Source organism: Lissotriton vulgaris, chromosome 7, assembly GCF_964263255.1.
Source record: "Lissotriton vulgaris chromosome 7, aLisVul1.2, whole genome shotgun sequence".
NCBI lineage: Eukaryota > Metazoa > Chordata > Amphibia > Caudata > Salamandridae > Lissotriton > Lissotriton vulgaris.
In genome coordinates, this window is record NC_141695.1 from 176786137 (window position 1) to 176812159 (window position 26023).

At 47.2% G+C, this 26023-nt stretch overlaps 1 protein-coding gene across 3 annotated transcripts in view; it reads left to right on the top strand.

The window, feature by feature from the left end:
• Positions 1-932: 932 nt before the first annotated feature.
• The window catches only part of LOC147701130 (sialic acid-binding Ig-like lectin 8), a 264297-nt gene continuing 239206 nt past the window's right edge, over positions 933-26023 (top strand). For all 3 annotated transcript variants that reach the window (XM_086929900.1, XM_086929899.1, XM_086929901.1), the window contains exon 1: positions 933-973. The gene's annotated coding sequence lies outside the window, so the exon portion shown is untranslated. The remainder of the gene's footprint in view (positions 974-26023) is intronic.

Below are 26023 nucleotides of genomic sequence, written 5' to 3' on the forward strand. Positions count from 1 at the left end.
ATAGCGTTCAGGACCTAGTAAGTATAAGGACATGTTCGACATGTCCTCCTTATAAATAGCATGCACCTGGGCTACACAGCTTACAAAGGGGTGATTTATTAATATTTAAAATGAAGGTTTGGACTTGTCAGAGGAGTTTATTTTAAAGGTTGAATGGTGATGTTTACACTGCCACGGTAACGCTACAATGGTAGATCTAAAGCAATATTTACACTGCCAGTATAGTGGATGGCACAAATGTGCGGCGGACCCTGGTGATGTAACTGCACAAGCCATTGTACACCTTAGACCATATAATTGAGAGTAATAGGTAAGTGAAATGTGCCAGTACGGAGAATAGCATTTTAACATTTTATTGCTCCCCTTTTTAACAATGTTAAAAGGAGGAGCACATACATTTCACTATTGGTCACATGGGGTATGCACACAGTTATACAGATAACAGAAGAGTTGGGGTAATACATTTGGGTAATCCACACAAATGAATAACCTAAGTGACAAGACATGTGTTAGGAAGGATGGGCCTGAAAAATAGCATATTCACGCTTCATCGAAAAACCAAAATAGATATCCCATTTTTAATAGCATTCTCATGTTTAAAAGGTCATTATTTTAAAAGGTAAAGGAAAGTAAGACTGTGCAGTGAGAAAACATCAAGGACCCCCATCTCTCTGAGGTGCACTTTGCGACTATCTGGGTGTAGGCTCTCCCTTGAGATGCCAGGTTATAGGACAGGCAGAATCCTGGATCATTCCTCAGAAAACAATGTTTCTTGATGTTTCACAATCCAGGGGTACAGATATTGCTGCTGCGGGAAAGGGAACAGCTTACTCACAGTTCAGCAGAAGGATGTTGATCCGCCCAGGTTCTGCTTTTTTCTCTGCCCTGCAGCCTCTGCAGGATGATTTAGGTATTTTTCAAAATCCTGCGGTCCGTGGGCTACAGATTTACAAATATCTCCTATTCACAGGTGGTAAGTACGCTGCAATCTCATTATTATATGTTTTCCACCATGAGTTTGGAATTATGATCTTTTAAGAATTACTGGGCCTGGTTTGAGATATCGTTCTTGCTCGTTAAGAGTGAGAGCCTTTGCTTTTTAAAGAACAAAGATTATGTCTGAGCGTGATTCCCACAGAGAAGTAAACACTCAAAGAGCTTAATAGAGCTCCTACTCCCAATCCTAATATAAGACAAAATCCTAACTTAAGACAAAATCCCAACTGCACTACTACTAAATACCTTCTGTGAATACCAAAAGTAGTAAGCTTAGGATTTTGTCTCAAATTAGTTCTGTGAATCAGCTCTCAAGTCACTATGTTCTGACCGTATGATGTGTCACCATGCTGTAGGATGTCCAGCTGTTTCTCAGGTTCATTTGGTACAGCATGGGACCCTGAAATCTGGCACAGCAATGTATACAGCTCAGGCTCAAGCCCCATAGCATCTGCATCTTGTTTTTGTCGAAGATTTGCCCTCTGGCAATCGGAGCGTCCACGGGCAGGCGTGTGTGAGTGATCCATGGTTCCTAATTCATCAGAGAAGCCTGCAGCTGCATGACATTTTATATTCATGCAAAAAGGGGAATAATTGTGCATGACCTATGCTGGAATGTTTGTAAACGTAATCTGTACTAAGCTGTGCACTGTGTACACTCTATGCTGATAGAAACCATATGCATTCGACTTTTGGCTGATTTTCAAGTTAGAAACAGAATTTCCATGTGTGATGGACTTTGGAAATATTTACCCCTACTCTTATGTGTAGAGATTTCGTAGAGAAATTGTTTGTGTATTTGAGCTCTTGTACCATGGAAACTTGTAATCAGGGCCTTAGCATGCATTTAACATGGGGGCCTTATTCACTTAAAAACAGCGATTCAAATTCAGGGGCATATTAGCAAGAACCTCGTTAAAATTATCGCCGTTTTAGCAGCATGAAACTGCTGCTAATACGGTGATATTGGGCTTGCTAATATGCATTTTAGAATTCCAATAGAAGCCCAGGTTAGATGTCCTGCACATCTAACCTGGGCTTCTATTGGAATTCTATAACACATCTTAGCAAGCCCATTAGCGCCGTTTTAGCTGCAGTTTCCTGCCGCTAAAACGGCAATAATTTTAACCAGGTTGTTGCTAATATGCCCCTCAGTTCTGGTTCTGAAATCAAACCAAACAACCTACAATTTCCTTATTAGCTTCCATGGAAACCATACCTCAGGCACCAAATTCTGTGCTCTTGACCTCCCCCTTGATAAAACAGATAACTCTACAAATGACAGAAATTCACTAGTGGCATATCACCTTACCATTAGCATTACGAATAATCCAGCTATGGACAATGTATGTTTCCTTTAATAGTGTACTGTATGTGTTGAAATTTAAATGTTCGTATAAAGTGCCCCTATTAATTGGCTGTAAACATTGCGAGGTCATAAGCATTATACTTGATCTATTTTTTATGGTTTGCATGTTAAGTGTGTGAGCAAAGATTACAGGTAATGAATGCAGAACTAATTATAAACGGGGACTTTCTAAACATACTTCATATGTTACGAGCAAAGCCTTTATAAATAAATAAATAAAAGTATAACTTCACATAGGTAGTGCTTTTTGTGTTTTTTTACATGGATTTTACATGGATAAGTTAAAGGGTTTTACTTGTGGTTGGGTGAATATATGTGATTGTTGGAGTGTAGTAGATATGGTGAGAGATGATAATACCCTCGCATCGTGTTACAGACCATCTTCTGCTTTACATGACTTTCAGCTGTGTGCAGCGGGGGGCCGGTGCAAATCCACTGTGCCACATATTGCTGCATGTAGCAATTGATCAAGTGCAATGGCAATTTGTCATAGGCAACCAACCAACATGAGAAAACTGCCAGCTACAAAAGCAGTTTGCAAGTTAAACCCAATTCTAGCATACCTCAATGTCCATGAAAATATGTGAAATGGCCCCAATGTTATTAGCAAATAAAAACTGTATTGACCTCCACTCTTTCACTTCACCCTCCCCCTGTTTACACAAAAATGACTCAGGTTACAACTGATAAATTTCCTAAGCTTCTAAAACTGTGACCTTTTAAGAGAAAACGAAATCTACCTGATGTGACCCTCAATAATATGGGAGTAACAGAACATGGCATCTCGTAATGGGTGCCTTGCTGTGTTACTTCTGAAGTTTTGGGAAGCTCACCTGGTAAATTCTGTGAGCCCCAAAAGAAAACTGTGACCTTTTTGGTGACTCTCACATCTACTGAGTGATGCTCAAGGAGGTGAGAATGTTAGGAGTCAGACCAAACGTGTCAGGGAATCTTTTCTGCAGGTGCTATATACAAACTCCGGCATCTACCCCAAAATCCATATCAAACACCCATCTGTAGAGCTGCCTGGCTATTTTGAGGATAACATTGCTAGAATTTAAAGTACTTTTGTAAAAAAAAGTGCATAGAGGTAACCAGAGCTGCGCACACCCCCGCTGAATCATCCTGCCCTGATCTCCTGGAGGAGTATAATAAGGTGACCCCAGACCAAGTCAATATGCTGGTAAATAACATTAAGTCAGGATCTGCGGAGGACCAAGTACCTCCTTATATATGGCAACTGTGGCCCCAGCTCTCCATCCGTCCCTCACTCAGTTATTTAATCTCTCCCTGAGCCCGGAAATAATTCCTCTTTAGTGGAAATGACCTAGGGTTAAACCCATATTTAAAAAAAGTTACTAAAGACCCTAAAGTATTAGCAAATTTCAGACCAATCTCACTACTGCCTATCATTATGGAAAGTTATGGAAACGCTTGTAAATTCCCAATTTAATAAGAAACTGCACTGGTGGAAGTCTTAATCAATCAATCAATCAAGGAATTTGTAGAGCGCACTACTCACCCGTGAGGGTCTCAAGGCGCTAGAGGGTAGGGGGACGCTGCTACTGCTTGAACAGGCAGGTCTTGAGAAGCCTCCTGAAGGTTAGTAGGTCTTGGGTCTGCCGTAGGAGGATGGGGAGGGTGTTCCAGGTATTGGCGGTGAGGTAGGAAAATGATCTGCCACCAGAGGTCGCTCTTTGGATGCGGGGGATGGTGGCGAGGGCACGGTCGGCGGAGCGGAGCTAGCGGTTCGGGGTGTAGAAGGTGAGTCATCTGTTGAGGTATGCTGGTCCAGTGTCGTGGAGTGCCTTGTGTGCGTGGGTGAGGAGCTTGAAGGCGATCCTCTTGTTGACGGGCGGCCAGTGCAGGTCTCTCAGGTGGGGTGTGATGTGGCTGTGTCGAGGGATATTGAGGATCAGGCGGGCCGAGGCGTTCTGTATGCGTTGCAGTTGTTTCAATAGTTTGGCGGGGGCTCCCGCGTAGAGGGCGTTTCCGTAGTCCAGCCTGCTGCTGACGAGGGCCTGGGTGACTGTTTTTCTTGTGTCGGTGGGGATTCACCTGTAGATCTTGTTGAGCATGCAGAGGGCGTTGAAGCAGGAGGATGAGATGGTGTTGACTTGTTTGTTCATGGAGAGTGTTGATTAGAGGACCAACCCCAGGCTGCGGCCTGGTCGGCGGGCGTTGGTGCTGCTCCCAGGGCTTTCGGCCACCAGGAGTCATCTCAGGATGAGGGGGTGGAGTCGAGGATGAGGACCTTCGTCTTGCCGAGTTCAGCTTTAGACGGCTGTTCTTCATCCATTCGGCGACTGCTTTCATTCCTTCTTGGAGGATGGTCTTGGCGGTAAGGGTGTCCTTGATGAGGGAGACGAACAGCTGTGTTTTGTCGGCGTAGGAGATTATGTTGAGGTCATGCAGTCTGGCGACGTGGCGAGCGGGGCCAAGTGCATGTTGAACAATGTCGGGCTGAGGGATGAACCTTGGGGTACTCCGCAGATGATCCTGGAGGCTTTGGAATGGAAAGGGGGATGCTCTGGGTTCTGCCGGAGAGGAAGGAGGTGGTCCATTCCAGAGCCTTGTCTCGGATCCCTGCGTTGTGGAGGCGTGTGCGTAGGGTGTGGTGGCAGACTGTGCTGAAGGCGGCTGAGAGGTCCAAGAGGATGAGGGCTGCGGTTTCACCGTTGTCCAGCAGAGCCCTGATGTCATCGGTAGCGGCGATGAGAGCAGATTTGGTGCTGTGGTTGCTGCAGAACCTGTACTGGGACGGGTCCAGGATGTTGTTTTCCTTGAGGTAACGGGTTAGCTGCTTGTTGATGGTTTTCTCAATGACCGTTGCTGGGAACGGGAGCAGGGATATGGACTGGAAGTTCTTAAGGTCCCTCGATCTGCCTTGAGTTTCTAGAGCAAGGCGTTGATCTCAGCGTGCTTCCAGCTCTACGGGCAGGTCGTGGTCTTGAAGGAGATGTTGATGGGCTTGTGGAGATGGGGTGCGATGGTGGCGCTGGCTTTGTTGAAGATATGGTGTGGGCACGGGTGTGACAGGGAGGTGGAGTTGATGGTGTTCATGATTTTGATGGTGTTGTTGTCGTTGATATTAGTCCAGGTGAGCAGGTGGTCATTGTGGGTGGTGGTCGTGGGGTTAGTGGTGTCATTGGCTGTCGTGGTGGTCTGGTTGTTGAAGTTGTCATGGATGTCTGTGATCTTGCAATTGAAGAAGGTGGCCAGGGAGTTGCATAGTTCTTGCGATGGTGGGATGTCGTTGGTGTTGGAGCTGGGGTTGGCGAGTTCCTTCACGATGTTGAAGAGCTCTTTGCTGTTTTGTGCGTTGTTGTCGAGGCAGTCCCTGAAGGAGGTCCTTTTTGCAGATCTGATGAGGTGCTGGTGTTGGCGCATGGCATTCTTGAGGGCTGTGTGGTTCTCCAGTGTTTGTTTGCAGTGCCATTTCTTCTCTAGTCTTCGGCAGGTTTGTTTAGAGGTCTGGAGGTCCACAGAGATCCAGCTGGCATTCTTGTTGGTGTGTCTGTTGGAGAGTTTTTTGATCAGGGCGAGGGTGTTGGTGCAGTCGTCGATCCAACGCCTGAGTTTGCTGGTGGCGGTGGGTTCGGCGGGTGGACTTTGGGCAAGGGCAGTGTTTAGCTGGTCTTTGTGATTTTGCTCCAGCACCAGCGGGGGATCTGTTGGGCGCAGTGGTGCGTGGTGACTTTCTGGAAGGTGATTTGGATGCAGTGATGGTCGGTCCAGTGGACCCAACATAAGACTCTCCTTAGATGACAGGCACTCAGTGATGCTGGTGCTCTTAGACCTTTCTGCAGCTTCCAACACTATCTCCCACCTAGTCTTAATTCAAATACTGGATGAGATAGTTGTAAGGGTAAGGCCCTGAGATGGCATACTCTACTCTGTACTCAGATATCAATTTTTTTCTTTTTTAATTTTCTCAGGGACTACTGAACGGATTTACACAATTTAACAAAAAGGGTGCAGTCTAAACCAAGTTCTACCTTTTTGCCAAATTTGGTGTAATTCCGTTTAGGAGGTTTGGCTGTAGCCTGTAATAAATTTCCTATAGAAAATAACATGGAGAAAACACGTTTTGGTACCCCCCTTTTTTCTCGCCCCTATCACTTTGAAACTTCAAGACACAAACTGAGCGGTCTGGCCCTGTTTTTTGGAAAATTTCTCGAAGATTCGACAAACGGCGCCAAAGATATTGGCAAATCGACAAACACGTTCCCTATGGAAACTGGGTCCTAACTATAACTACCCACTGGCAACCGCCAGTAGGTAAATAATATCTATATATATATATATATATATATATATATATATATATATATATATATATATATATATATATATATATATATATATATATATATATATATATATATATATATATATATATATTCCTCCGTACTCTCCCTCGTGCAGAGTCAGAGCCACCACCAAATCGAAGGTTGAGTCGTCGCAAGGACCCCGCGAGAGTAGGTCCCATAAAATCCAATAAACTCCTGTGTGTGGTTTCCAGATTTTATCAAGCGTGTTTCAACTGCAAAGCAGTTTATTCATATTAAACAAAACAAAATTGTCTATGGGCTTGATTATTAATTCGGCAGATGGGATACTCCATCACAAAAGTAATGGATATCCGGTCCGTCGTATTATAAGTTTCATGGGCTGTCAAAGGGTGTCCGACCGACATTCCTGGTTTGACTTACGACAGCCATATTACAATCACAGTGGTTTGACATTCCAAATGGCCTGTCAATCGGGCTGATTTCCGACGGGCACGAGGAGCCCATCAGCCAGCTGGAAGGGCTGCATAATCCCGTGAGGAAGGCGTTTCCGCCTTAAGGATTATGATGGCACTTTTCCGAGAGGAAATCCATGTTGACCTTTCTGAAATGGATTTGCTCTCGGAAAGTGCCTTTGGGGTCTCTAGCAGGGCCCCTTTTCCCCCTGGCCCTCCAGTTCAGGGCTTTGAGGCACCCATGGTGCCCCCCTTTAAACTCCTGAACCGTGGTGGTGGCATTGTGATGTGTCTTCAACACAGTACTGGGATTTACACAGGCTCCCATTTCTCTATGGGAGCTTGTGCTATGGCCAGTTTACAGCCACAGCACAAGCTCCCATAGAGAAATGGGAGTATGAGACAGCAACATGTATGTTCGTATTGTAATTGCAGTGTCGGACAGATGAGAGTCTGCCCGACATCGAAATAATGCCTTGATTTACTAATAAAGTTAGTAGGTGTAGAGGCTAGTTGGTACTAGATGCCACTGTACCCACTAGCTTTATCAGTAATCTAGCAGAAACTGCTTTAACCAAACACTTTTATATTACTCCCAGGGAGGAGGCGTGGCTTGGCAGCTAGAGCCGCCAACTTTGGAACCTGGGATCCCAGGTTTGAATCCTGGCCTCAGACCTTAACTCAACATGGTGTGAGTCAGGGGAAATCACTTATTCTCCCTCGGCCTACATGTATTTGTATGATCTCAATTGATATTAATGATCTGGTAGATTGTCTCCTAACAGTTATAGTTCGAAGCTAGTTTCCAAAGGAAAAACATTTTTTGATTTGGTAATAACTTTGGCATCGTTTGACAAATCTTTGGGAAATTCTCCATAAAGAAGCCTATCCAGGTCAGCTCCTATCCTGAAAGTTTGGGGGTGATTCCTAAAACAGGGGCTGAGAAAAAAGGGGTGTCCCAAAGCTTGTTTTCCCCATGTTAATTTACATAGGAAATTTAGCGACGAGCTATAGCTCGAACTACAGAACGGAATTACCCCAAATTTGGCAAAAAGTTGGTGCTTTGATTAGAAGATTACCTTTTTTTTATATGCTGCAAATCCGTTCAGTAGCTGCAGAGAAATAAGAAAAATAAAAGTTTTGATATCTGGGTGGAGCATTACTCTAGAGCACGAGCTTCACTGTGATTGGCTGCCAACACTCAAAACCAGGAAGAATTGGCAGCCATCTTGTGACTCAGTAGAAGCGAGTCACCAGAAAACAGAGAAACAAAGGTATAAAACAAGAGAAGGGGGCAGGGTAGAAAAAACCATGACCCCCCAGGCCTGCTCAGGGGGTCCCAGAAGGAACCCCAGTGCCAAAAAAAGCATTAAAAAAAGAATCGGTGGAATTCACGCTGGGGTCGCGGGTTCCTGTGTTTTATTTTAATGAGGCCCGTGGGTGGGCTAGGTACCAGGGAAATTTCTTAAAAAATAATAGCGGGGACCCACTGGGGCCTCTGCAGCCCTGGGGATTCACTCATGTTGGGAGGGGAGTTGCGTGGCCCCCCTCCTAAAGCCCTCCATGTGCTTATAACTTTGGCGTAGTTTGAAGAATCTTTACGAAATTTTCCCAAAAGTTTCTCTTTTCTTGAAAGTTTGGGGGTGATTGGTCAAGGGGGGCTGAGAAAAAGGGGGGTCCAAAAAATGTGCTTACTCAATGCATTTTCCATAGGAAACTTTAGACAAGGCTACATGTCATACTGCTGAACGGAATTATGCCAAATTTGGCAGGGAGAAAGGTCTTGGTCCAGAAAGTATGCTTTTGTTGAAATGGTGTAAATCCGTTCAGTAGTTTTAGATACATTAAAGGAAAAAATATATATATCTGGGTGGAACCTAACTCCCGAGCAAGAGCTTGCCTCTGATTGGCTGCTAACACTTCAAACCAGGAAGTGTTAGCAGCTATCTTGTGCCTCGCATCGAGTGAAAATATAAAACAAAGGTCCCAGGGGCAATTTAATATACTGGAGCTCTGTCTGTGCGAAATACCCCTTTCACGCTCCCTCTGCCGTCATCACCAGCTCACATCTATGCCTTCAGAAGGCAGTCCATTGTCTCAGAGCTCTCTACCTTTGCGAGCCAGTACGATGCTGTGCCCCTTTGAGATCGGATGCACCACAATAGGCAGGGAGAAAGGTTCTGGTTTTGTTTAAGTAGGGTAAATCCATTCAGTAGTTTTTGAGAAATATCATATTGTACAGATATCAATATTTGAGAATTCTGACATCTGATTGGTTGAGGCGTTACGAGCACAATCTTGCGGCTCATTGACTGTGAACTGTTGAGACTAGGGAGTGTTGGAAGCCATTTTGTGATTCAGTCCATCAGCTCCTATCTCTCCATAGTTCTACCTCTGCAAGGCAATAATGAAAATATACCGGAACTCTGTCTGTACGAGATTCCCGTTTTATGCTCCCTCTCCCCACATCACCACTTCGCAGCTATGCCTTCAGAAGCCAGTCCGTCGGCTCGCAGCTCTCTACCTTTGAGAGCTAGTACTCTGCTGTGCCTCTACCTCTGCGAGCTAGTAGGCTGCTGTTCCTTTGGGAGCGGACAGCTCGTAGTTCTCCCTCTGCGAGTTGAGCCCCACAGTTGTCCCACTGCGAGCCTGGGTGCGAACTGTTGATAAGTCACACTATATGAACATTGAAAAGGCATTTTGTAATTCAGTCCATCAGCTCGCATCTGTCCGAGGCAACTCTGAAAACATACCGGAGCTCTGTCTGTGCGAGATACCCCTTTCACGCTGCCTCTCCCCACTTCAGCAGGTAACGCACCCTCTTCCTACAACACCAGCATACCCCCAACAACCTTCTTGGGCCGGCAAATTTCCCTCTGCGAACCACCGGTCGGCTCACAGCTCTTCGGGTGGGACTTCTCTGGCTTGCAGTTGAATCTGTGAAGTCAAGGCTGGAAATATACTGCAGGTATCTCTGTGTGATATCCCTCCTTAATGCTCCCTCTCCCCACATCACTGTTCCGCAGCTATCCCTTTGGAAGCTGATGGCCTGCACCTTTCCCTATACCAGTCAGCCCGCAGGTTTTCCTCTGCGAGCTGGCCCACAGCTCTCGCTCAGTAAACTGACGGGCCGTGGCTGTCCCTCTACAAGCCAACCAGTCGGCTTGCAGCTCTTCATCAACGAGCCAGCCCGCTGGCTCGCAAGTCTCTGAGAACAGATGCAATGGAGACAACGATCATGCAGGTCGGACACCCAATACTGCTCTGATACTCCCAACAGCAGCTCCTTGTCCGCCATCCCCCATCACCCCCACATCCCCACAAACAAATGTGACAGTAACATTAGGGAATCTGAAACGTAAAAAATTGGCTAATGTCGTACAATTATTATTAAGAAGATGCTTGTCAGGTTGGGCAAATAAGAATCTTAGTCATGCATGGATTTACATAGAAAACATTTTATTTAAACAAAACAACAACAAATAAAACTATGTACAGCCATGGCGTGTCATCCCTCGATAATTTGTGATTCACAGCCTGCAAGACAAAAATAAAGATAAGATGATGCGTCATGGGTCCAGCAAAGTAGAGAGAGACAGGAAGAGAGAGAGAAAGAAAGAAAGAGTGAGAGAGAGAGAGAGACAGAGAGAGAAAGAGAGAAAGAGTGAGAGACAAGGAAGAGAGAAACAGTGTGAGAGAGAGGAAGAGAGAGAGAGAAAGAGTGAGAGAGAGAAAAAAAGAATGAGAGAAAGGAAGAGACAGAGAAAGAGAGAAAGTGTGAGAAAGAAAGGAAAAGATAGAGAATAAGAGAGAGGAAGAGTGTGAATGACAGAAAGGAAGAAATGGAGAGGGAGAGTGAGTGTTGACACTGGAGAAGATCTTCGCAGCTCACCTTTCTGCCACTGATGTGTCTCCAAGCACGTGCCCGGACATAATGCAGCTCTCAAGTTTAGTCATCTGAAACATAGTAGAGAATTAGTTATGGCAGAGTACATACTACAACTGCACACACATAATTTTCTGTTTCGCCCCTGCACACCCAGGCTGCCGCACCCCATCCACTCCCACTGCCCAGAGGTGTCAGACAGCCGCTTCGCACCCAGGCTGCTGCACCCCATGCATTCCCACTGCCTGGAGGTGACTGCCCGCTGCTGCGCATCCAGGTTGCGCATCCCTTCCACTTCCACTGTCCATAGGTGTCTTCCCGCCGCTGTAGACCCAGGCTGCTGCACCCCATCCACTCCCACTGCCCAGAGGTGTCTGACAGCCGCTGTGCACCCAGGCTGCTGCACCCCATGCACTCCCACTGCCCCGGAGGTGACTGCCCGCCGCTGCGTACCCAGGCTGCTGCACCCCATTCACTCCCACTGCCCAGAAATGACTGACCACCGCAGCGCAAACAAGCCTCTCTGCTCACCTTCCACCACTGGCGTGTGTCGCAGAGGGTCCACCACGTGCCGAAGCAACCTTCTCAGTTGTTGCGTACAAGCTGAACAGCAGAGCGCACAATTCATATTGGGTGTTGATTGTCAGAATGGCCACCCATCATCACAGGCTGCACATGCGTTCGGGAGGGAGGGCACGTGAATCCGTGAATCACAGTCAGTTAGACAAAAAGAAAGATAAGATTTTGCGGCATGCGACCATCAAAGGAGAGAGAGAGAGAGAGAGAAAGAGTGAGAGAAAGGAAGACAGAGAAAGAAAGAAAGAGTGAGAGGAAGACACAGAGAAAGAGTGAGAGAGAGAGGAAGAGAGAGACAAACAGTGAGAGAGAGGAAGAGAGAGAAAAAGAGAGAAGCAGTGTGAGAAAGACAAAGAGAGAAACAGAGGAAGAGTGAGAGAGACGAAAGAGAGAGAGAGAACGAGAGAAACTGTGAGAGAGAGAGAGAGAGAGAGAGATAGAGTGCGAGAGAGAAAAAGAGTGTGAGAGAGAGAAAGGAAGAGATGGAGAGTGAGAGAGAGAGAAAGAATGTGAGTGACAGAAAGGAAGAGATCGAGAGGCAGAGTGAGTGTTGACACTGTGGAGAAAATCCTCACAGCTCACTAAGTATGGGCGGAAAATCCGTTCCGCTCGCAGATTTTGCGGATTTTTGGTAAATTCGCAATCCGCGAGATTCGCGAATTTCCCACAAAATCCGCAAATCCGCGAGCAGCGGATTTTATGGCTTGCTCGCACTGTTCGCTTGAGTTCGCGGCTTCCCAGTTCAACTTCGCGCCCCGCGAATAAGCGCTAAATTGCATAAATACGATCTTAGCAAAACTGAAACTACTTACCAGGTTCAAAAGTTCAAGCTCATCATTAGTAGCCATTTCCTGTAGTGCTTCCTGAGGGGCCCCTCCAGAGTTCAGTTGCCTACTTTCAACTATTATGTGACCCTGCTCTGACCCTCAGAATAGTTACACATATGCCACAAAGGTCCTGAATTACAGCTAAGGGAGACAAGCAGGAGCCAGGCTGGAAGTTCAAATCCAGTGACACATTAATCAGCCCCTAATTCATTATTGTCAGTTGGGGCAGGGCAGGTGTTGTAACTAATTTTGCAACAATGAAAGCACTTAGCAAGTGCAAAAGATCACTAATCAGGAAGCACTAAGGAAGCAGGTGCCAGCTAAAGCCGCAAAATTCGCGAACTCGAGATTCGCAAAATTCGCCCATGCTTACAGCTCACCTTTCTGCCACCGGTGTATCTCCAACCATGTGCCGGGATATAGTGCAGCCCTCATCTTTAGTCATCTGAAACATAGTATGGAATTAGTTATGGCAGAGTACATACACCTGCGCACGCCTAAATCTCTGTCTCGCCTTTGTGTATCCAGGCTATTGTACCCCATCCACTTCCACTGCCCAGAGGTGTCTGCCCGCCGCTGCGCACCCAGGCCTCACTGCTCACCTCTTCGCATAATGCAGCCCTGCTCCTCAGGACAACAGGTCTTACATTTGGTGGTGCATCTAGATTAGACATACCAGTGCACCCACCATCATCGCATTTTGCACACCTGCTCAGCCCTTGCGGTGCCACTAACTTAGTGACCAGTGAGGCCACGCAGGTAGGCCCCTGTTATTCGATGGCTCAGGCCTACACTGTGGTCCAGCAGGGCACAAAAAACATGAGCTGTCCAGACCACCGGGACGGGCTATCACCGCAGGTTGCACACCCGCTCAGCACTTAATATGTCCCTACCTCAGTGGACCAAAATTCACTGTCTCGTGGCGGTGTGCCTCTGCCGGCTGCAGTGCATCCGGTGCACCAAGTTTGAAATGGAAATGGCGTGGAGCATGTGTGTCTGGTCATTTTCATTGGCAGGGTCACATGTCCTGAGACGCCTGTGCTTGATGGGTAAGGTGTGGGTGTAAACCATAAACAATTTTGTGTGGGAGGGTCAAAGGGAAATATTTACCGACCTGTCTACTCACTCCCTTAATGGCATTAATGAAACACAAAAGAGAAGACCAGGTCAATGTGGTGTTTGAGCTAAACTAGTGTCTACGAGATAGGGAGGGAATGCGTGAAGAGTTGAGTCACAAATGGCTTCTGAGGGAGGCCAAGATAGAGGCCGTTCGAATAATCCAGTCTGGATGTGACTGTCGCATGGACCACTGATTTACGACAGTCAGTTGGTAGAAGAGAGAGAAATTTTCAGAGGTTGCGGAGTTTATAGTGGCAGCTAGAGGTGACTTGTTGTATGTGAGACGAGAAGGAAAGCGTCTCGTCCCACCATACACCCAGATTTTTTGCCTTGGTGCCAGGGGTGGGAGCAGGACCCATTTCGGTGGGCCACCAGAGGTCAGGGGAGGGTGGAGTACTTTTCCCAAAGAATAGTACCTCGGGTTTGCTAGCATTCAATTTTAGCTTGTTAGTGTTCATCCATCTGGCTACGTCACTAAGACAGCCTTTTATTTTGCTGAACGCTGCTTCTGACACCTCAATGTATGGGAAGACTAGTTGCGTATCATCCGCATACGAAATCGCCTTGACCCCCCATTTGGCGATTAAGGTAAAAAGTGGGGCCAGATAAACATTGAAAAGTAGCGGGCTGAGGGCGGACCCTTGCGGGACACCACACCACAGCCGTTTGGGTTCAGAGGAAAAAGCGCCCAGAGCTACTTTCTGAGAGCGGTTCGTAAGGTAGGAGTGCAACCAGCTCAGTGCCTTGTCCTCTAAGCCAATATCCTTCAATCTGAGCAGCAATCTACCGTGATCCACAGTATCGAAGGCGGCAGATAGATCCAGGAGCACCAGCATGGCCGATGCTCCTGAATCCAGCGACCACCTGATTGACTCAGCCACCTCAATGAGGGCAGTTTCAGTGCTGAAGCCGGCCCTGAAACCAGACTGTGTTTCGTGTAGTATGCCACTTTTTTTGATGAAACCATTGAGTTGGCGTTGGATAAGTTTTTCCAGCATTTTTCCCGGGGCTGCTAGTAGGGAGATGGGGCGGAGATTGCTCAGATCATCGGGGGCGCCATTGGGTTTTTTTTTCAATGGGAGAAGAGTGGCATGTTTCCAGCGGTCGGGGAACGTGCCAGTCTCGATGGACATGTTCCAGATGTGAAGGAGTGGCCCTACCGTGGCATCCGACATCATTTTCCACAGTTTGGGGGGGCAGGGGTCATCAGGAGCACCTGATTTGCATTTGTGTAGTTCTTTCAATGCATCCTCGTGGGTGATTGGGAGGAACCGAGTTAAGGGAGGGGTAGGCATCACAATGATATCGTGGTCTGCCATAATTGTTGGCTCGGAGGGGGTGAAGGAGTCATAGACCTTCAGGATTTTTTTGTCGAAAAAATCTGAGATATCCTCACAGAGTTTGCTAGAGGGAATAATTTCTGTTTCAATGGCCTTGGGTTTGAAGAAGGACTGAACTATTTTAAAAATTTCTTTGCTCGGTTGTTCCGCTTGTTGAATAGAGGATACAAAGAACAGTTTTTTTGCTTTTTTTATGGAGTGATGAAGGCTGTGCAGGGCTTTTTCATAGCAGTTTTTTGCAGGTTCGGAGTAGCTAGCCCGCCACTGACGTTCTAGTCTTTTGTATTTGCTTTTTTCAGCTATCAGTTCTGCAGAGAACCAGGGGGCAGACGTGGATTCTCTTCGTGAAGTGGCTATTTTGGGCGGAGCAATAGAGTCTACTGTGCTGCTAATCCAGTGATTCAGTAGTATTGCATCAGAGTTCACATCTGCTGATAGTAAAGGGGGGGCAGCTGCGAGCGCGGGACAGAGGGTCTACCCCGATCCCCAAGCACTTAAAAATTCTCTCTACACTCTCCTTGCAGCACTCTAATGATCCAGTCTCCACGTATGTACTTGTACAATGAGCGAGAGAAAGTTACATAACCAACTGCCAGAGGTAACATGGTTGCATACGCTGTCTACAGCACAATGTAATGCGGTAGGGCCCAGGGGCAGCATCTTGTAGACATGATATGATATGAAGAGTATTTCTATAGCGCCTAACTACCCGGAGGCCTCGTAGCGCTTAAGAAAAGGAGGCAGAATAACATCAGTCTACACCGCTAAGGGAGCATTCTAAACAGGTGTGTTTTTAAAAGCTTGGGAAAGGTCAGCAAGTTGTTGTTTCCCTGCATAGTTTGGGGAAGGGAGTTCCACAATTTAGGAGCAGTGAAAGAGAAAGAGCGTCCTCCCCATCTTACCTTCCTATTTTTCTTGGTGGTAGCCAGATATAGAGAGCTAGAATGTAGAGTCCTAGGTGGCAAATAGGGAGTTAATAGAGGGTGTAAGATGGATGGGCCGGTCTTCCACATGGCTTTATGTGCCAAGCACATAGCCTTAAATTGTGTCCTGGCAGCAATAGGTAGCCAGTGTAACTGTTGCAATGCTGGCCTTGCTGATTGCCGCCATGGAACCTGCAGAAGCATCCGTGATGCACAGTTCTGAACTACCTGTAATTTATTTATTGTGGCTTGAGGGGCTCCCAGGTACAGAATGTTTCCATAGTCCAACCGGGACAGTATAAGGGCTTGGACCATTATCCTTCTGGCCTCAAATGGAAGGAGGGGAATAATTTTACAGAGCATCCTCATCAATCCATAGCAGGTTGATGAGAGCATGGTGGCCTGGTGTCCAAAGTAAAGGGAGTTGTCAAGCCAAATGCCTAAGCTCTTTATTTGTGGCTTTGGAGATGGTACGGGGCCTAGACATGCCGGCCACATGGGGACAAGGATAGTGGGTGATAGATTCCCCAACAACATGATCTCAGTTTTGTCCCCCTTAAGGCGGAGGTAGGAACGCTCCATCCATCTGGCCACTGCTTCAAGGCAAGGAGACAGGGTGCTAGGTGAACTCTTGTCGTGGTGAAGTGATACCACTAACTGGGTATCGTCTGCATAGCTGACGATCTTAATGCCAAATGGATGGATAATCCCTTCTATCGGCCTCATGTAAATATTGAAGAGCGCTGGACTTAAGGCCGAGCCCTGTGGAACCCCACATCCCAGAGGTAGATTGGAGGAGGCCACGTCCCCCTCGAATACCTGGAAGTGGCTGTCACGGAGGAAGGATGAGAACCATGTCAGAGCAGCGCCTGTTACCCCGACACTCTTGAGTCGGTCGGCCAAGATGGTATGGTTGACCGTATCAAACGCTGCGCTGAGGTCTAAAAGAATGATGGCGGCCATTCCCCCCTCATCCACCAACTTCCTTGCCTCCTCTGTTACCATCAGCAGAGCGGTCTCCGTCCCGTGGTTAAGACAGAAGCCGGTCTGCGTGACATCCAGCAGGTTGTTGGATTCTAGATGGTTGACCAGGATATTATTAATATGTTTCTCCAACAGTTTACTCAACCAGGGCAGGAGCGAGATTGGGCGATAGTTGGAGAGGTTTAATTGATCCAGACTAGGCTTTTTCAATAGGGCCTTGACCATCACGCACTTCCACTGGGAGGGGACTGAACTACTTGTAATAGAGGAGTTCAAAACCTCAATGATTTTTGAACGGACGGAGTCGACAGCCGCCATGAGGTATTGAGGTGGAGCAGGGTCCAATGGGGAGCTTGAAGACACCTTCCCAATGAAGTGATCTAATGTATCTGTGTCCAGGAGGCAAAATTGTTCCAGCATGGGGACCGGGACTGAACCCGTTGCCTCGGTTTCCTCTGGCTCAGGCTGATTAAGGGAGAAACTTGTATAGATGGCCTAGATCTTTTGTTGAAAGAACACCACTAGTTTGTTGCAGCGGGTCAGAGCCCCTTCCCTCGATGTATTTGAGGCGGGGTGCTCAGGGATTTCGCTATCCGAAAAATCTCCTTGGGGGAGTTAGCGGCCGTGCTGATTTTAATTCCATAGAAATGGACTTGTGCAGTTTTGATTTCAGTTTTATACAACCTAATGGACTTCCTATAGGCTTCCTTCCTATGCTGTGTGGAGTCCTGTCTCCAGACCCTCTCTATTTTCCGGCAAGATTGTTTTAAGACCCTGAGTTTGGAACAGAACCAAGGGGCTGCATTTTTCCTAATTTGTTTTTGAATAACGGTGTTAGGAAGAATTCTATCAAGAGTATCCTGGATCCAGTTAATAAAGTTGTTATTTGCCTCATCAGTGTTAGTTCCCTTTGGGGGTTGTGAGGCCTCTAGGGCCAACTTCCATTCCGCCAAAGGGAGTTTGGACCATTTCCTGCCCCAGGCTACTGTAATATTCTGAGCACATGGGGCAGACCTCGTAACCCAGAATAACGGGATTAGGAAGTGGTCCGACCAAGGGAGGGGGATAGGATTCCTAGAACTAAGATTGTCTAAGTTGCTGAAGACGGGGTCCAGGAGATGACCTTTGTCATGTGTTGGGAGAAAACACTTTTGATGAAGATGCGTGTCCGGTAGAGTGTGGACATTTAAGTCAGTGAGGGCGGGAGGGGCAAGCAACTAGTCCGCCGGCCCAATCCTCATCTAAGATGGCGGCTAGAGAGATCCCCACCCGACAGCACCTAATCGGCTGCGGTGGGAAGCGAGAGTGAAGGTATGTGCAAATAAGCAGGGAACAATGTTAAAACCAAAGAATCACAGTTTAAAAATCACAGTTCAAATATGAACGCGATGTTGCATTCCCAGCTTCCGCCTCAGGAATGATCTGCCAGCTAGTCTGCGCGCGTTGGTAGCAGCGTGACTTTTAAGTCAGTGAGGGCGGGAGGGGCGAGCAACTAGTCTGCCGACCCAATCCACATCTAAGATGGTGGCTAGAGAGATCCCCACCCGACAGCACCTAATCGGCTGCGGTGGGAAGCAAGAGTGAGGGTATGTGCAAATAAGCAGGGAACAATGTTAAAACCAAAGAATCAAAGTTTAAAAATCACAGTTTAAATATGAACGCGATGTTGCATTCCCGGCTTCCGCCTCAGGAATGATCTGCCAGCTAGTCATAATGAACACACGGACACAGATAGATAGTGGAACTGGGCATTCAAGAGAACGACGACCCACCACCACCAGCAACAGGCCGCCCGCAGAAGCTGGAACAAGATCACAGCAGACCAGCTCGCCACCTCCCTGAGCCAGCACCCTCCTGCCAGCTCAGCGAACCCCAGCCAGGCCGCCGACAACCTCACGAAGTGGATCAGCATCTGCGCGGACGAGCTCGCCCCGCTGAGGACCCCGCCCAGCAGACCCGGCAGCAAGAAAGCCCCGTGGTTCACCGACGAACTCAAGAGCTCCAAGAAGAACTGCCGAGCCCTCGAGAAAGTCTGGAGAAGGGAACCCACACCGGACAACAGGACCACCTTCAAGCTGGCCACCCGGAAGCACCACCAGCTGATCCGCGCCGCCAAGAAAACTGCATTCAAGGACCGGCTGGACAACAACGCACACAACTGCAAGGAACTCTTCAACATCGTGAAAGAGCTATCCAACCCCAGCGCAGGAAACAACGACATCACCCCATCGCAAGACCTCTGCAACTCCCTCGCTTCATACTTCCACAACAAGATCGCGGACATACACAACAGCTTCAACAACCAACCAACGCACACCAAGACCGAACAACCACCCCCCACCACCACCCTCCACGCCTGGACCCCGATCAGCACCGAAGACACCATCCGCACAATGAACTCCATCCACTCCGGATCACCGACCGACCCCTGCCCTCACCACGTCTTCAACAAGGCTGACGCTGTCATCACACCCCACCTGCGAGACATCATCAACACATCCTTCGACACCGCCACCTTCCCTGAGAGCTGGAAGCACGCCGAACTCAGCGCTCTACTCAAGAAACCCACAGCGGACCCCACCGAACTCAAGAATTACCGCCCCATCTCGCTCCTCCCGTTTCCAGCCAAAGTCATCGAGAAGACCGTCAATAAGCAGATGGCCGCCTTCCTCGAGACGAATGGATCCCTCGACCCCTCACAGTCCGGCTTCCGAGCCAATCACAGCACCGAGACCGCCCTCATCGCCGCCACCGATGACATCCGAGCCCTGATGGACAACGGAGAAACAGTGGCCCTCATCCTCCTAGACCTCTCCGCGGCATTCGACACTGTCTGCCACCGCACCCTGGTACAGCGCCTCAGCAACGTCGGAATCCAGGACAAGGCGCTGGAATGGATCATCTCCTTCCTCGACGGAAGAACACAGAGAGTCCGCCTACCACCGTACAAGTCAGAGGTCACCGAAGTCATCAGCGGCGTCCCCCAAGGATCCTCACTGAGCCCCACCCTCTTCAACGTCTACATGAGCCCCCTCGCGGCCATCGCACGCCAACACAACCTCAGCATAATCTCCTACGCCGACGACACCCAGCTGATCCTCTCCCTGACCAACGACCCCGCCGCCGCCAGAGCCAACCTGCACGAAGGGATGAAGGAGGTAGCCGAGTGGATGACAACCAGCCGCCTGAAACTGAACTCGGACAAGACGGAGGTCCTCATCCTGGGCTCTTCACCCTCCGCCTGGGACGACTCCTGGTGGCCTCCCGCCCTGGGCACCGCACCCAAACCAACAGACCATGCACGCAACCTGGGCTTCATCCTGGACTCCTCCCTCTCCATGACCAGGCAAGTCAACAACGTCTCCTCGGCGTGCTTCAACATCCTACACATGCTACGGAAGATCTTCTGGTGGATCCCCACCGAGACCAGGAAGACCGTCACCCAGGCCCTCGTGACTAGCCGACTGGACTAGGGCAACGCCCTCTACGCCGGTACCACCGCCAAGCTCCAGAAGAGACTCCAGCGGATCCAGAACGCCTCAGCCAGACTCATCCTCGACATCCCACAAACCAGCCACATCTCCGGACATCTGAGAGACCTTCACTGGCTCCCCGTCAACAAAAGAATCACCTTCCGCCTCCTCACCCACGCACACAAAGCCCTACACGACCAAGGCCCAAGCTACCTCAACAGCCGAATCAACTTCTACGCTCCCAAATGCCACCTCCGATCAGCCAACCACGCCCTCGCCGCCGTCCCCCGCATCCGAAGAGCAACTACAGGAGGAAGGTCCTTCTCCTACCTGGCCGCCAAGACCTGGAACTCCCTCCCGACCGACCTGCGCCTGACCCAAGACCACCTCTCCTTCAGGAAGAAGCTGAAGACCTGGCTGTTCGAGCAGTAGCGGCACCCCCCCACCCCCAGCGCCTTGAGACCCTACGGGTATGTAGTGCGCTCTATAAATGTCAGTGATTGATTGATTGATTGATTGATTGACAAGCACGTGCGCTCAACTACTTTTTATTACCAGGGTCATATGTCCAGGGACGTCTGTGCTGGATGCATGTGGGGTGAGTGTAAGTCATCCCTCCGGGAATGGTTGATGCTGGTAACAAGTACAACAGTAATCACTGGATCAGACACAGAGCTTCAATCATAAAGGGAAAATGATTTGTGTTGTACTAAGGTAGGGCAGCACATGTGAAATAATACACAAAAGATTCTATCGTAAAGGGTCCATGACTTGTGGTACACTGAGGTAGGGGCAGCAGATGTGAAATTATACACAAAACATTGTATCATAAATGGTCCATGAGTTGTGTTGTACTGAGGTAGGGGCATCAGAAGCATTCAGCATGTGAGGAGCCAGTGATGATGCGTGGTCCGGGCGGGCCGCACTGGGAGCAATGTCTTTTGCCTGTTGGACTGCTTTATCCGCAATTGCGACTCGATCTGAATTGTAAGCCCTGCTATCCTTAGTGTAGATCGAAGGTAGTAGTCAGCACAGACATCGGGGAATGCTTTTTGTCACATCTTCTTAACAAAATCCGAGGACAAAACGCACAATTCTCTCTGCCATTAATAAAACAAGACTGAATTAAAATTGTAATCTCGGTTGACCCCAGTGTAGGCGTATGGAAGAAAACATGAAATATTTATGGAATACATTGTCAAAATATGTAGGTTTCAGGGACGTTATAGTTCAAATTGTGAGCTCTGCTGTCCGCAGTGTTGACTGCCATTCTGTGTTTGTTTGGACTTGCAAGATGAATTTGGTCGTTGTAGTAAAGCTATAACTGATATTAAACAAGTTCTTGAAGCAAGGATATTAAAAGGATATTGTGAAGGTTTGAGGGACATTATACTTAGTTGCCTACTGCACTCAGCAATTAATGAATGAAGACTGAATTTGAATTGTGAGCCCTGCTGACCACAGTGTAGGCCGGAGGCAGCTGTCAGCAAGGGCCCAAAGCCATGTGGCATTGAGTTGAGCTGCACAGTTAGTGGCACCTGAAGCAACCAGCATTTGCGGAGCCTGCATTGATGCATGGTTCGGGCCGGCCGCACTGATAGCAATGTCTTTTGTCTACTGAATTCTGCCTTAATAAGGCTACGTAACGATGACTTGTGGTGCACTGAGTTAGTGGCACCTGGAGCACTCCGCGTCTGCGCAGCCTGCAATAATGTGTGGTCCGGGCTGGCCGCACTGGGAGCAACGTCTTTTGCCTATGAATTCTGCCTTGATAAGGCTATGTGGCGATGATTTGTGGTGCAGTGAGTTTGTGGCACCTGACCCACTCAGCGTGTGTGCACCCTGCGATGATGCGTGGTTTGGGTTGGCCACACTGGTAGCATTGTCTTTTGTCTAAAGAATTCTGCCTTAATAAGGCCACGTGGCATTGACTTGTGGTGCACTAAGTTAGTAGTACCTTTGGCGCTTAGCATGTGCGCAGCCTGAGATGATGCGTGGTCCGGGCGGCCACACTGGGAGCAATGTGTCTTTCCTCTGGACTGCGTCATCTGCAATCGCCACTCCATCGGAATTGTGAGCCCTGCTATCCGTAGTGTAGATTGAAGGCAGTAGTCTGTACAGACATAAGCCTGCAGTGCTGTGCTGCTGGGTTCGCAGGGGGTCTTTGTCGAGGAGGTCCGCGGTCATGGTGGCAGCCACGTGGCAGGGTGAGGGCCGCCGCTCTGGCAGATGCTTTGGCCTTCCCACAAGTGAACCACACCCAGAGCCCCAGCCTATTTATTCATACTCCTACGCTGGAGTGCCGTACTTTGGACCAGCTCACTCCGCTTCCAGTGGGGGACGACCCAGCTAAATGAACAAGATCTTCCCCACTACCTGAGGTAACATTGTTGCATCCACTGTGCACAACACTACAAGTACCAGCAGTATATGTACAAATGGAGAGGTTGTGCTTTGCTTACTAAGATCTCCCCAGCACATCACCGCTACACTTGGTATTGTGTGCATTATTATTGATGGATGACTTGTGTCCTTCACACATACTTGGTTACCATATCTCCCAACATTCAGCTATTGTGTGGCTGAGAGACCATGCAGTTTTTGAAAGGTTCGCTGTCCTGTTCTGTGCTGTCTCGGTGGTAGTAGGGAGGGGGGTGGTCTGGGGGGGGGTCCTGAGGTTGGTGGCAGTGGGTGTGTGGCCTTCTTGGGTGTCGGAGGTGCACAATCAGTAGCTTTATGATATGTGTCGGTCTTCAGATGAGATTCTGGGCTGGGCTCCCTTCCACACTGTAGGTAGTCATCCTGCTTTACACCAATAAAAGGTAAATGTTTGATTCCTACTGCTAACGCGGCTTATCACCTGTTTTTGGATGGCACCCCAGAATTGGCTGATCATTGAAAATATCAGGAAGTGGTATTTGGTGTTATTTTTGCACGTGAACGCCTACTCTGAATATTATTAGCATTAGTTTTTGCTCTCATTTGTGGGGATTTTTTGTGTGGAAGCTATTGCTGGAAAGCTGGCGATATTGGCTGTTGTCACCAGGTTGAGAATGAAATGATAATTTAAAATCACTGAAAAAAATATAGGTTTAATGAACATTACAATTAGAAATTAGCATTAAAAAAACATTTAAATTCACGGAAAAAACTGTAGGTTTCCGGGACGTTATAGTTAGAAATTAGCATTTAAAAAACCATAGAAATTCACAAAAAAAAACAGCGGTTTTAGGGACGTTATAGTTAGTTGGACATTTCACTCGTACAAAACCTGAGAAATTCGAACGTTATAGTTAGTAGAGCTTACTATACCTCGCGCCCCCACAATGCACTGCTGATGACGTCACATATTACATCACTCATGACATGGTCAGTGACATCACTGATGACATCACTCATGACATCTCACATGACATCACTGATGACATCACTGATGACATCATCCTACTGATGATCTGATACACCTCTTCCCACCCTAATATAACCATTGATACACCCACTCTAAAATACAGACTACCATTTTTGAAACCATAGACAAACCAATAGCAGTTATTATATACCCACTGAGTAATTCCTAGCTATACACACAAATTCATTCATTCACGCATACAGTTTCTCATACATGCAGTCATTCATCCATACAGCACGATTATATGCACTCGTATACCTATACAAACACTCATACACAGTCACTCATCCATAGAGTTATTGACACACCTACCTAGTCATGTAAAGAACCAATAACAATGCCATCTACTAACCTATACAGTTATACATTCACTATCTATCCTATTCCTACAGATACTATCATATACTTACTCTCTTATACAATCACTGACACAAGCAGACACTCATTTATACAGCCACTCTCACAATTACTCACTCTCACATATAGTCATTTATATACTCCAACACTCACAACATACTGCCTTTCACATATGTAGTTACTCACACATATACAACTGAGACATACATTCACCCACCAACACACTGATACACATACTCACTCACCTATACCGCTATTTACACATGTACCATTAAACCCATACACCCAGTAAATTATGCACTCACACATGTAGGCAGAAAGTCACCCACCCCCCACCCACCCACACACACAAACACTGAATCACACATACAGTTACTCATGCAACCAATAGGTAACCCATATATACAGCCATGTACCTACTCATCAACCCATGCAGCAGCTTACACAACAACAGAGAGACTGATACATACATTCACAACCTTTAGTTACTAACCCATGCATTCAGTAAGACACAATTAATCACTCACGTGTACAGTCAGTCACACACCTATTCAATCCTCCACCCAGACATGTATACACCAACTCATTCTTCAATACACCTTGGCATTAATATACAAAATATATTTAAACTTTAGAGAAACACACATTCACTGGATGATGTCATCAGTGCTGTCATCAGTGATGTCATTTGAGATGTCATCACTGATGTCATCAGTGATGTGACTGACCATGTCATGAGTGATGTATTATGTAACGTTTGAATTTCTCTGGTTTTGTGTGAGTGAAATGTACAACTAATTATAACATTCCCGAAACCTATGTTTTTTTTAATATATATATATATATATATATATATATATATATATATATATATATATATATATATATATATATATATATATATATATATATATATATATATATATATATATATATATATATATATATATATATATATTCAAACTGTGTTTGTCCCCAGGGCCTCCCGGGTCCAAACCAAAAGAAGCCGCAACTGCAGTCAATGCGTTTTTTCAGAAACCAGTAGATTTATTGTTCAAACCTCTGCAGCATATTTCACAGCGAAAAACCAACGCGTTTCGTGAGCTCCCCACTCACTTGATCACGGTTGTTACAAACACTGCTTTATTCTTACTGAAAAGTCGATTCTAATCTCAATTACCTGGGATTTAGAAAGAAAGAATAATGATTGTGGTTTTCTGGCACACAAGAAATCCTTAATGTAAATATCACGAAAGAAATATATGATTTAAAAACTGTCAATCAGCAGGGAATGGGTGTACAACTTGTTTTTCTGTGATAATAATATGAAATGACATTTTGTAATGTAAAAACTACGAGTCCCAGAAGGCCATAGTGTCAAAAAAACCATATGGTTGGAATCATGTGACCGATGGAGGGAGGGACTCCCTTTTTAAATTATTCTCAGCAAACAGTGTTTGTAACAACCGTGATCAAGTGAGTGGGGAGCTCACGAAACGCGTTGGTTTTTCGCTGTGAAATATGCTGCAGAGGTTTGAACAATAAATCTACTGGTTTCTGAAAAAACGCATTGACTGCAGTTGCGGCTTCTTTTGGTTTGGACCCGGGAGGCCCTGGGGACAAACACAGTTTGAATACATTGCGGTTTGGTTCTACCGCGTGAAGCGACGCACTTGCCAGCAGCGCCAAAAACAAGAGGAGAGCGGAACCATCCTGGGATTATTTTGAATTCCTCTTGGGGTGCTCATCGCATTGAAATTTTGAGCCAAAGGAAGCAGACTCGGGAGGCGCTTGTGGAGGACGGGAACCCACGCTGCCCGGAGAACACATCCGAGGTAAGAAGGGATCCCCCTCTCTCCTTCTCATTATCAACGGAAAAATAAACGTGCAGTCTGGGCATTTCCTAACGGCAGACAATTTTAAAAAAGTAAAAGGATATCCTGGCGATTACGCAACGGCAAATTAGAACGAAGGGCATATGTTTCTGATGCGCTAAGACTTTTGGAAAGAGCGCGTG